This window comes from Penaeus chinensis, chromosome 29, assembly GCF_019202785.1.
Source record: "Penaeus chinensis breed Huanghai No. 1 chromosome 29, ASM1920278v2, whole genome shotgun sequence".
In the NCBI taxonomy this organism is placed as follows: Eukaryota; Metazoa; Arthropoda; class Malacostraca; order Decapoda; family Penaeidae; genus Penaeus; species Penaeus chinensis.
This window is the reverse complement of record NC_061847.1, coordinates 19,420,006-19,432,505: the sequence shown is the minus strand read 5'-3', so window position 1 is coordinate 19,432,505 and position 12,500 is coordinate 19,420,006. Positions and strand designations below refer to the sequence as shown.

Sequence of the window (12,500 nt, the reverse complement as noted above, 5' to 3'; positions counted from 1 at the left end):
ACGCAGAGAGAGAGGAGGAAGATGTGAGGAGAAAGAACGAGTGAGAGAGAGGGGGAACGCGAGGAAAGAAGAGTGGAGATACAGACGAGAGAAAAGGGAAAAGGAGTAGGACAGAGGCAAAACGCGGAGGAGAGCAGAGGAGAGGTAGAGGAGGAGGGAGTGATAGGGAAAGGATGACAGAACAAGAGAAGAAATAGAGAGTGATAGGAGAAAAGAAAGCGAGAGGCGAAGAGAAACGGGAAAGAATCCGAGGCTAGATGGACGAGACCGTAAGACGAACGAAACCACTTGGAAGGGAGACGAGGCAAAAGAAGAGAGAGGCGCGAAGGGCAGAGAGGAGACGAGAAAGACAGAGAGGAACAAAGATCGGAGAGGAGGAGAGAGGAAGAAAAGGTGGATGTGGAGAAAGAAGAGAGGAAGAAGGCAAAAGAAAGGATAGGAGAGGACCCAGAGAATGAGAGTGAGGTGGGACGGAAGTGCATGAGAAGAGACGAGGTAGAGGAGAGAAGAAGGGGGAACCGAGAAACGCACAGAGGGGCGTGGACCCGAGAAGAGAGAGATGGCGGGTATAGAGATCGGGAGACAGCCGAGAAGAGGGAATAGAGATGCAGAGGGGAAGAAAGAACGGAAGAGAGAGGAGCTACAAGACCGGAGAAGAACGAAAAGGAATAAAACAGAACCGAGAGAGGAAAAGAACAGAAACGAGAAAGAGAAAGAAAGAGAGACAATGGATGCGGACAGGTGGGCTTCCGCGCGAGGAGACAAGGGCGAGGAGTGAAAGGAGATCGCGAGCAGAATGGAGGAGAAAAAGGAAAAGCAAACAGAGAAAGAGAAAGTACAGATCCAGAGATAACTAAAAGAGCAGTGACGAGGAATAAGAGAAGATCGCGTTGAGGAAAGAGAAAAGTGGATAGAGGAGAACATATGAAGATGATGGAGATAGAGGAAGAGAAGACGAGAGATCGCGAGAATACTGAGAGAGAGAGACGAGGATAGAGAGAGAGGAGAAGAGTGAGATAGAGAGAGAGAGGAGAAAAGAAGATAGAAGAAAAAGAAAGAATACAAGAAAGAGGAGAAGAAAAGCTGAGAGTGAGAGCAAAGAGAGAGAGCAGACGGATGAGAGGAGAGGAGAGAGCGAGCCATGGAGAGAAGAGAACAGGAGTGGGAGAGACGAGAAGAAGAGAGAGAGAGAAAGAGAGAGAGAGAAAGAAAGTAGAGAGAGAGGAAAGGAGAGAGAAGAGAGAAAAAGCGAGAGAGAGCATGAGAGAGAGAGGAGACGAGAGAGAGAGGTAGAGAGAGAGAGAGAGGTGAGAGAGAGAAGTGAGAGGAGAGGGGGATGAAGGAGAGAAGCGAGAGAGAATAGTAGAAAGAGAGAGAAGAGTAGTGATAGAGAGAGGAAGAGAGATATCAGTATTGATTAGATAGAGATGGAGGAGAGAGAGGACGAGGGAGACGAGTGGAGAGAGGAGAGAGGAGGGGAGAGAGAGAGGAGAAGGAAAGAAAGAGAGAGAGGAAAAAAAAGAGAGAAAAAGAGCAAGAGACAGAGACGAGTCAGCAGGCAGGAGAGAGATGCAGAGAAAGCTAGAGGGTGGAGCGAGAAGAGACAGCCCCACCTCAAGACACCCCCCCCCCAGCCCCCCCCACCACTGCCACCCACCACCCCACTGCCCGAGAGAGAGCGAGCTGTCCTAGGTAAAAAAAGGAGAAATGATTTCCAGGCCCACATCGAAGCAGGGAGCTGTGAGAGATGGTATGAGAAAAAAATGAGAGAGGATTGGAGAGTGAAAGCGGATGGGGGGGGTGGGGGAGAGCGTGCAAGAGGCAGAAAAGAAAGCACACAGAGATACAGGGTGAGACGGTAAAAGCGCAAGGTGAAGTAGATGATATAATGCGAGGGTGGAGAGAGAGAGGAGAAGGACGGCGTTATGGAGGAGAGCTGAGAAGAGAGGACGAGGGAGCCAATGAAGGATGACGAGACGAGGAGAGAGAGAACAGGAAGAAAAAAAAAAAATAAGGTTCCAGAAGCTAAACAGAAATGGAAAGAGGGGAAACAGGGGGAAAAAAAAAGAAATAGGAGAGAAATGTGAAAGAAAGAACAAAGAGTGAGACAAGAGTATGAGAGATGAGAGAGAGAGAGAAAGGGAGTGAGAGGAGTGAGAGAGGAAGACGCAGACGAAGAGAAATGGAAAGAAGGAAGAGAGAGAGAGAACCGAGATAGAGAGGAAGAGAGACGAGTGAGTTGTGGAGGAGAGGGACAAGAGAGAGAGAAGGGTAGAGGAACAAGGTGGACGAAATGAATGAGAGAGAGAGAGTAAAGGAGAAGTCAGAGAGAGAGAATTTAAAGTGAAGCCTAAAAATAAAAAAAAGAGACAGGACAAGAGACGGAGCATACGAGAAACCGATCATCAGAGGAAGAAGAGGCGAGAGGGTCAGGAAAAACGAAGAAGAAGCGGCGAGCAGGGAGGAGACGGAGAGGGGAAGGGGAGGGAAGGGCAGGGGATGGAGAGTGAGAAGAGCGCTCGGAGGGATGAAGACGACCCGCGAGAAGAGAGAGGTGGAGGGCCAGATGAGGATGAGTGGAGAGGGAGTGTGAGATAAAGAAAAGATAAAGAGCTGTGGGAAGAGCAGATGAGAGGAGAGTGAGGACGGGGAGAGGATTGAGACGAGAGGAGAGGGAAAAGAAAAGAAAAGAAAGTGACGAGGAGCATGGAATGAGGCCGAGAGGAGAGAGGGACGAGAGAGCGAGGAGAGAGAGGTGAGAGAGAGAGAGAGAGAGAGAGTGAGAGAGGAAAGCAGGAGAGATCAGGATAAGAGTCGATGAGAGTGAGTGGAGAGAAGAGAGAGAAGGCGACGTGAGGAGGAGACGGAGAGAGGGGTGGGTGGGGGGGTTGGGGGGGGGTTATTGTATAATGTAATGATGGGTGGAAGGAAGAACAACAAGAGCGAGATGAGAGAGACAACAGAGGCGATAGGGATAGGGATATGTAGGGTATGATGCGATACGAGATTGAGAGGTGATAGAGAAAATTATTCTATTTAATATATTTATTTATTTAATTTATATTTATTTTATTATCAGCGAGAGGTGTGTGAGGAGAGGTCGGGAAAGTAGCGACGACGAGAGAGCACGTCTGTGAGAAAAAGTATGAGAGTGGGCGAGTGGGATAGGACCCACAGTGAGCGAGGGGGGGGAGGGGCGATGTAGGGGGGACGAGGAGAAGTAGGAGTGTGGGGGGGCAGTGGTGAGGGAGAGAGGTGACCAGAGACGGGATTGAGAGCCAGGGAAAGGGGTCGAGGGGGGGCTGAGGGAGAGATTGTGGAGATGAGGGGAGGTATGCAAAGAAGGGAGGGAAGAGAGAGATACGAGATGTGAAGTTGAGAGAGAGAGAGGGAGAGAGATGAGAGAGAGAGAGGAGAAAAGGAAGAGAGAAGAGAAGAGGAAAGACAGAAACGTAAGGAAGAAAAAAAATAATTGAGAGAGAGAAAAGTGCCGGATGAGAGTTGGAAGTTGTATACTGTGAGCGCGGGGGAGGAGGGAGAGGGTGAGAGGGAAGATAGGGGGAGAGGGGGGAGGGAAGTAGACACGAGGGAGGGAGAGAGGGAGTTAGCGGAGGAGAGAGAGAGAGATGGAGAAGAGAGAGGAGACGATGATGGAGTGAGAGAGGGAGCGTGAGGAGACTGAGAAAAAAAGGAAGAGCACGAGAAAAGAGAAGACGAGAGAGAAGTGAGGAGAGCACGTGAGAAAAGTGAGCGAGTAGGAGATGTAAAGCGAGGAGGGAGTGGTGGGGTAGGGGGAGGAGAGAGAAGGAGAGGAGGAAGAGGGAGTAGACGGGGAGGGGATAATAGAGATGAGAGAGCGGAGAGCAGAGAGAGAGGAGAGAGACGAGAAAGAGAGACGATGATGAGTGAGAGGTACGAGAGTAGAGCGAGGAGAGAGAGACGAGAGAGAAAAGAGAAAAGGGAAGAGAGAGAGAAAAGAGAAAGAGAGAGCAGACAGAGAGAAGAGGACGTGAGAAAAAGTGAGAGAGTGGGAGGTGAGCGAGGGGGAGATGGCGGCGATGGAGAGGTGAGAGCGGAGGGGGAGAGAGGGACGAGAAACGAGAGGGGGAGAGAGGGCGAGAGGCGAGGAGGAGGGAGGGAGCGGAGAAGAGAGGGAGAGTGGAGAGGGAGAGGAGAGAGAGAGAGAGAGAAGACGTGAGGTGGGATGAAAGTGGAGGAGAGAGACGAGAAGGACGATGAAATGAGGGGGCGGGGAGGAGGAGGAGAGGAGAGATGAGGAGAGAGAGAGAGGTGGGGGAGAGAGAGATGAGAAGCGCGAGAAGTAGAAGGATCTATAGGAGAAATCGGGGGAAGAGACGTGGAGAAACAGCGAGAAGGACGGAGGCGACAGACCGCGCCGAAGGAGGACCGGCAGAATGAGAGAATCCCGAGGAGCTGAGGAAGGGTAGAGACTGGAAACCGAGAGAGTGAACAAGCGTGTTGGAACGAGAATAAGGAAAGAAGGAAAAACGTGAGACGAAGGGAGGCGAAGCGAGAGGAAGACGAGAGAAAGGGAAGGCGGGAAGAAGCTAGGAGGCGAGAGTGGAGACGTGGAGGGAGAGTAGAGAAGAATGCGGAGGAGAGATGAGCGTGAGAGGGGAGAAGAGGGAGGAAGAGGGAGGCAGAACTTCAATGGAGAGATACGCGGGAGAGAAACAAATGAGGAGAGAGGGACGAGAACAGAAGAATCAACGACTTGAGAACAGAGAGGTAATATACGTGAGAGGAGGAACACAAAGGAGAACGAATCAGGTGAGATCCAAATGATCGGGCCTGAATCCGAAGCTAGAAAGAAGAGGAATCAGTACCACGAGGCGTACAGTGAGTGTGAAAGAGAGAAGTACAACCCTAAAAAACGGGAAAGAAAGAACGACAAGCTAACTGAGAGAGAGAGGAAAAAGAAGAAAACAAGAGAAACGGAACAGGAGAACAAGAGCCGGCACAAAGACAGCAAGAAAAGAAGAAAGCATCTGAAATGAAGAGAATGCAGAATTATATGACAGCAAGAGCCAAGAGAAGGCCAGCAAGAGGCGGAGGGAAACAAAAAATAAAAAACAGAAGGCAGCCGAGACGAGTGAAAGAAAAGAGAGAAAAAAGGAATGCGAGGAAGAGAACGTGGGTGAGTGATGGGTGATGAAAGTCAGAGAGAGAAGATGACGAGCGGGCCGAGCGGAAAGAGAAGGAGGAAAGAAAGAGGGCTTGAACGTGGAATAGAAAAGAAAAACAACAAAATAAGACTGCGAGGAATGAAAGATGGGACGGGCAAGTGAAATGAACAGGGAAAGAGCTGAGAGCGGAGTGGAGTTGCGAATGCGAGAACTGGAGTGGTGACCGAGGCGCGGGGTGTGGCGTAGGGGAGGCGTACAAAGGAAAAAAAGAAATAGGCGAATACGCGGTGATGAGCCTGAGAACCTGAGGCGAGAGAGGATAGGGGAGAGAGAGAAGCTCAGCGGCGCGAAGGCATGACTAGAACGGAGGTCTAGAAGGAGCCCTCAGGACAAGGATGAACGAAAGAATCCCCCCAGTGCCCGAAGAGGATCAGACAAAAAGAAAGACAAAGAGCGGGGTGCGGACGTACAAGAGAGACGAGTCGAGCGCGAAGAGTGGGGTAGCCGAACAAAGAGAGAGCCGTTTAGCATACGCACGGAGCGACCGCCGAGCCCTCCCGAACGAGAGAAGAGGAGAGACACCCCCCGAGAGTGCAGGTTTGACACAGTGCGAAGTTTGTGTTCCGAGAATTAAATGATAGCGGTGGCTGGGATAGGTTGACTTTTCTAGGGAAACGCAGGCTACGTGGATGCCGATGTTTTAGACCGAGCATATTATGATCGAATGTTTTAGCAGCGGTTTTGGTTTGTTATTACGATTGCCCAGAGGTATGTGCGAGCTCGACTTATGATTCTTGTGAGTACTGCAGTCGGGGAATTGCGATTTTTCTAGCATGGCTTATCGGGATTGTTAGAGTAGCTCTGTGCAGGACTTATGATAGCTATTTCGACCGAGGGATCATCATTGTGGTAGGGTGACGCGAGGAATGACGTTGAGTTGGAGTTTGAAAGTGAGATGTCACTTAATGAGCTGCGACCCGTTTGAGCGATTTCCCTCCATAGCAATGAGATGGATAAATTTCTGAGCCCTATTTGACATTGAGTTTTGTTATGGGAGGAGTTTATCACGTTTGAGGGGAATGAGCGGAAGAGTGCGGCCGATGCGAGTCGTTTCTATAGCACCTGACGGATTTTTTTAGCATAGACTGCAGGACATTTAAGTGAACGTGAAACTGAGGTGATAGACGTAGAGCAGTCCCTGTACATCGAGAATTCAGTTCAGTGTCGTAGCATAGGTCCTCAAAACCGTAGCATGTGTGCTTGAGGGAGGATGATAGCTAGGGCACAATCATTGAACCGTGCTCACCCAGCACTAGTGAGAACGTAGAGGCAGTGATCGTGAGGAAGGGAAGAGACCTCTCGTTGCTCTGACGAAGGAGCCCTATGCAGGAGATAGACGGGTAGGAACTGAGGCTGGAGAGTGTGAAGAGGAGGTGAGAGAGAAGGAGGTGGACCCTCGGACCTCGCCAGACATAATCTCTATGTACACAAACCGACCCTCCTTTTAAGTGATACTGTATCGACAGAGTAATAAAATCAATACATATAATAATTATAAATCATGGTATTTTCTGGAGTAACCAATAGGAACAAATAATAAATATGGACGTTAAGGAGTCAGAAACAGGCGGCATGAAAAAAGAAATCGTCTATCCGCGCTTTCTCCGCGTGTTTGCGTTGGCACCACCGGGCCTGCATACCGATTGTTATTTCTTACATCCCCTCGGCGTTCCCCGGAGTATTTCACGGAGGGCATTATACGAGTACCCCGAGGCGGAGCGCACAAAAAGGAGAGACTGTGTGAGTTTTGAGTTCGTGCACAAATACGGCTCGCCTCCACCGATCTTTTTCTGTTGTGCATTGCAAAAAAGTAATTTTCCGAGTTGAGACTTCAGTTGTGGTTTGATGGTTTGTGTATTTTGTGGGGCCAAGACGACTGAAAAGGTTCTCCCAGTAGGAACCCCCGCACTGTGCGCAATTGTTATTCGCTGTTGCTTTTGATAAGGGACAGGGCACCGCCAAAACGTCCAAACGCCTACACTCCCCAAATCACAGGCGTATTTTACTTTTTCTTATTATTTTTTGATTTTAGGTGTTCCAAAAACTTTCGTGCGCCAGCCGCGGAACTAAGTAACACGGAACGGACGAAATAACCAGCACAGATAAAAGCTAGAAAAGTCGGGTATCACACATTACAAACAGGAACGAACCATGGTTTTTTGTGTTTCGCCCAAGCTTTGGCAGCAGACACGGAGCACAGGTGGTGAGGCGCCGACCCGGAAAACTTGTCTTTTACTTCATCAGGGTTATAGCGACGTTATTTAATGCAGACTTTGTAGTTGAATATCTTGTATAAAAAGCTCTATGCGTTTTAGATTACTCGAAATCTGTAGTGTACAGCGTTATGAATTATTGAAATACTAATCTATAAGACGCCGAAAAAGTGATACGTTTAAGAGAGTGTTGGACAGCGGGGATACTCATGGATGGCCATCAGGTTAGAGAGTCGGGATACTCCAGTGATGGAGGTCGGTGGGATTAGTCTCTGGTTGTTCCACTTAGTTACAAATGTGAAACGTCAGTGTGATCTCTATTCGGATCTGGAAATAGGCCTATAACTTACTCGATGTAGCAAAAGCAATCCGGAGCTGCTTCGCATGCAGAAACGTTCGCGAGCGGAGGGCGGTGGTTGTAGTGTATCTCGAAATCCAGAGGTCGGCTACAAAGCAAGAGCGAAATGGTGAGTGAAGCTACGAAATAGTCGGGGAAGAGTTGTGGAGTGTCGGGATGGGACTGGGATGGGGCTTCTGTCAGCCATTGTTACGCTTGCGTGGCGACAAAGTCTCACCAGTTCAGGATATAACAGCTTGCATGCAGTGGATGCTCGCTAGGCGGCAATAGGATAGTAGGACCAAGGGAACGTCGAGCCTGATGAGGGAAACAGGGGGAAAGCATCGCTGCATGGCTCTCCGACTCGGGGAAATTGCATGTGAATATGTAAGACAAACGACAAATGAGAACATGGGAGGAAAGGAAGAGGGGGGGAGGGCAGACAAATAGGGGGAGGGGTTAGGCCATGATCAGATTTTCTGTTAGGTGCGCGAAAGAAAAAGGATAGGAAAGGTGGGGTGTGGGATAGTGTAATTGGAAGGAGCCGGGGAGGGAGGACTGGTTAGTGCAAGAGAGAGAAATGTGCGAGAACAACAGCAGAAGATGTTCACACGGTCATTCAAAGTACAGGGTACAGATTCTCTATTCTCACTCTCTTCTTATTTCTCTCCTTCTCTCTCTTCCTCTCTCACTCTCTCTCTCTCTAGCTCTCTTCTCCTCTCCCCTCTACCTCCTCCTCCCTACCCTGCTCCCTCTCCCTCTCTCTCTGTCGGGATTCCCCACGAGTGACTCAGACGAGGAAAATGCCCATAACAGTCATGAGTCATCTCTGGGCAAGATCACCAAGCGGAGCGGAAGTGCACAAGTACACAAAGGGAAACTTCTAGGAACGTCATGACTCAGGTCGCTATCAAGAAGACAGGTCCAGTCGCGGCGGGAAAAACTGCGGCGGTTTACAATTACTTGTCAGGCTTGACAATGCACATGTGTGAGTGAGGCTTTGAAGATTATTTATGGAAAATGGCCGTGTACGTTGTTAAGAGTATGTATTTCAGTTTTTTATCAGCTTATCCTGTCGGTAGATTACATAAGTACCTCTGTAGGTATACATTTTGTCATACTTGTTGAATTATTATAACAGATTTCGTCGATGTTATCTACTTGTTTCTCACTTTCTTCGATTTGCTTGTCTGTAGATAGATCTGTTATAATCTGGGTTAGATTATAAAATACACACACCACATCCACACAACACACACACAACACACCACCCAACACTACCGTCCACAAACATACACAAACACACACACAAAACACACACACAAAACACGCACCGCACAAAGTAACTACACACCAATAACAATGCTTTGTTCTCAATCGAACTCGTTACTAACCTTCATACATGACCTATCCATTGAACTCACTGTCTATTATAACATTATATCTATCTTAACCAATGTATTTTCTAACAATTTTAATGTTATCATACATATAGTCAGCTTACACCTAACAGAAATGCAAATTCGTCGAAAAATCCATCTTACGTAAGAAAGGAAGAAGAGGAGTGAAGGCGCGAACATGGAAGAAATAAGGATGAGGAAGGAACCTAACCTACCCTCACAGCACCTGTTAAAAGCTGAAGCAAGACGAGGTAGAAGACATTCACCTTAAGATGAAAAATAACCGCGCGGCACTTTAAATGCTTTATTGGTTAGTTATACGCTAATTACCGAAGGCTCTTAAATTGATTATTGTTTTTTACACTTCATCGGTCGACGTATAGAAAATGATGATCAAAGCAGGTGGCAGGGAGGGAAACTAAAGTAAATGAAAAACAAAAAATCTTTTGAGGTGTTTGTTCGCATTCCCCCGGGCGTGAGTAATTGCGGGAGGTGTTTGCTTCTGCGGTTTTCTTTTGGTAGCTTTTATATCGAGGGATGCTCGCGGGAAACTGTAGGCTATGATAGACAGTTGGATGATACGACACAAGGGGGCGAGTCCTCTGTCGGTGGTGCTTGTGCGGTTGCTGCAGTCTGGCTTGTTTGTGTATGCATGTTTCCCTGGTGTCTGTCGGTCTTCAGTATCTTTCCTCCTCGTGGAGAGAGAGAGAGACGTGGGAGAAGCGTGAGAGAGGAGGATGAGGAGAGAGATGAGAGGAGAGAGTGCGATAGCGGCGAGAGAGAGATGACAGGAGATGGAGATGAGAGAGACAAGAGATAGAGAGCAGAGATAGAGATGGTGAGGAGTGAGAGAGAGGAAGAGGAGAGGGTCGAACATTTTAAAGACAGACAGGCAGATAGATAGACATGCAGACAGCCAGAGAGCGAGACAGAGAGACACAAATAGGTTGATAGAGGGCGAGAGTGAATGAGTGAGTGAAAGGTAGACAGGCACACAGACAGACAAGCACACAAACAGAGAGGATATGAGTGAGAGACGACGAGAGAGACATGAAAGAGAGAGAGAGAGACCGGAAGCGAGAGTAGGAGAGAGAGAGCAGAGGCACGACGCGAAGAGCTGAGAGCGAGAGGCGAGCAAGAGAGAGAGAGAGTATACCACGTAGACAGTACCAGGACAGCGTGGCCAGTGAGACAGAGGGAGGCGAGTGAAGAAACGAGGGAAGAAACAATCCGCGAAACTTTCTCTCCGTTCCAAAGGCTTAAGGTTCTGGGAATATAACTAAACTTTCGACTGGACATAAATCCCGCGCCGGGAGTCACTTCCACGAGCAGTAATAATGGTGATGGCGATGGTGATGACGATAGTGAATGGCCCCCCTTTCCACCCCTCTACGCCTAGGGGAGAAAGGGGCGAGGGATTGATTAATATAGCCCCCCTCCCCCCTTTTGGCCACGCCCCTCTGGCTGTTTTAGAAACCGGTAGTATGGGAATTTTGATGTCACTGCTACTGTTTGTCAGGAGAGTTTTGTAATGTTACCGGTTACTCGGGTGAATATAATAGTATTGATGATGATGATGGCGACTGATAGTTATTGAAATGATGTAATGGATTTACTGATGATAATGATGTCGACAGATGACAGTGGCAATGGAATAACAAAATGATGTAATGATAACAGCAATGATGGTAACCGTGAAATAACATGACAACTTATTATGATAAAATAATGATAACAATTATCATTAATGTGAAAATAATGATGATCTATAAGCATCAATGATAATGACATTGTTCGGTATAGGTAATTATAGTCATAATATAAATTACTGAACGCAGGAAAAAGAAAAGAAAATAAATATTCTCCACTCCGTTAAGCAAGAGAAATAAACGAACATGGAAACGGGAATAAAAGCACGAAAAGATAAGAAAAGAGAAAAAAAGTGAAAAGAGGAAAACGACTGACTGCAAATCTGTGTTCTTAGACACGTGGCGCTGTGGGTTGCTGGGAAGTGGGGGCAGGGGGGGGGTGGCGGGTTCTTAGGCTTGAGGTGAAATGTCTATAACTGTTCTCCGGCGAAGGTGGAAATTTTTGGTGGTCGAGAGAGAGAGAGATGAGAGTAATATATAGATGAAAACTAAATGTTTTTTATTTTTTTTGTTTACTTAATTTTTTTAGATTTTATATTTACATATTTTAATTTTAATTTTTTTTTCCTTCTTTTTTTTTTTTGGATTTCTATTATTTTCTGTATTTACTATTTTTAATTGACTGAAGGAGAACATTTTTTATTATTATTTTACTTTTATTTTATGCTGTCTAATTTTTTTTCTTTTATTTTTATTATTTGTTTTGATATATTTTTTTTTTTGACGTTATTTTTACATATTTCTTAGTCTTTTTTCTTATTATTACATTGATAGATGGAATGAAGAGAGAGAGAGAGAGAAAGAGAGTGAGAGAAGCGCATGATGAGAAGAGAGTGAGGGAGAGTAGGAGTAGAGAGAGAGAGAGAGAGACAGAGTAGGGGAAAAGTGAGAGAGAGAGGGAGAGAGAGGAGAGAGGGAGCAGAGATGAGAGAAGAGAAGAGAGAGAGAGAATAGAGACGAGAGAGAGAGACGAGATGACAAGAAGAGAGAGAGACGAGAGATCTGTTTTGATTTTAGTTAGGAAAATCATGTTAGGGTCCATGAGAGCGTGACAGGTAGAATCATGAACGAACATAATTCTCTCTCAGTTCTCTTCGATCGTTTGCTTATTGTTTAAGCTGTGTTTTATACTATCAGTGTATTAGTATTTATGAATTTATAGCTGTTGGTTAAGTCGGTAAACACTCGCTCTAACATTCGCAAGCCACGGCAGCGCACAAGCACGCAAGACACGCACGCACCTATAACACACACTGCTCGAAAACTCTCTACCATCAACAAACAACATATATAACAATATACTCAAATCTCTAAAAACAAACAACACATACACACGAACATCACATCTCTAATCAAACACTCATCTTACTGATTATATTTAATGCTGAAGATTCGGTACTGAATGTTAGCAATTCTAGCAGTGCGTGCTCCTATTCCTTAGATGTTGAATCAGGTATGGTGTAATGAGGGATTATAGCATGTGCGACGGGGAAAAGGGTCAAGGGGCACAGCTTTCAGGCTGGGCAGGGGCTAGGGAGAGAGTGGGAATTATCAAATACCACTCACGACAGAAAGAGAATACGCGGAACGAAAGACGAGGAAACGGAAAGAGAACGATTACACTGACAGAGCAACGAAGCAACGATGCTAAACTTGCGATAACACTAAACAGAAAGACGAAGGCAGCGAGCAAC

The 12,500-nt window shown here is 46.9% G+C and overlaps 1 protein-coding gene across 2 annotated transcripts in view; it reads left to right on the top strand.

Annotated features, from left to right (window-relative positions):
- The first annotated feature begins 8,726 nt into the window (after positions 1-8,726).
- LOC125040567 overlaps positions 8,727-12,500 on the top strand; it is a 47,275-nt gene continuing 43,501 nt past the window's right edge. For both annotated transcript variants that reach the window (XM_047635179.1, XM_047635177.1), the window contains exon 1: positions 8,727-8,745. The gene's annotated coding sequence lies outside the window, so the exon portion shown is untranslated. The remainder of the gene's footprint in view (positions 8,746-12,500) is intronic.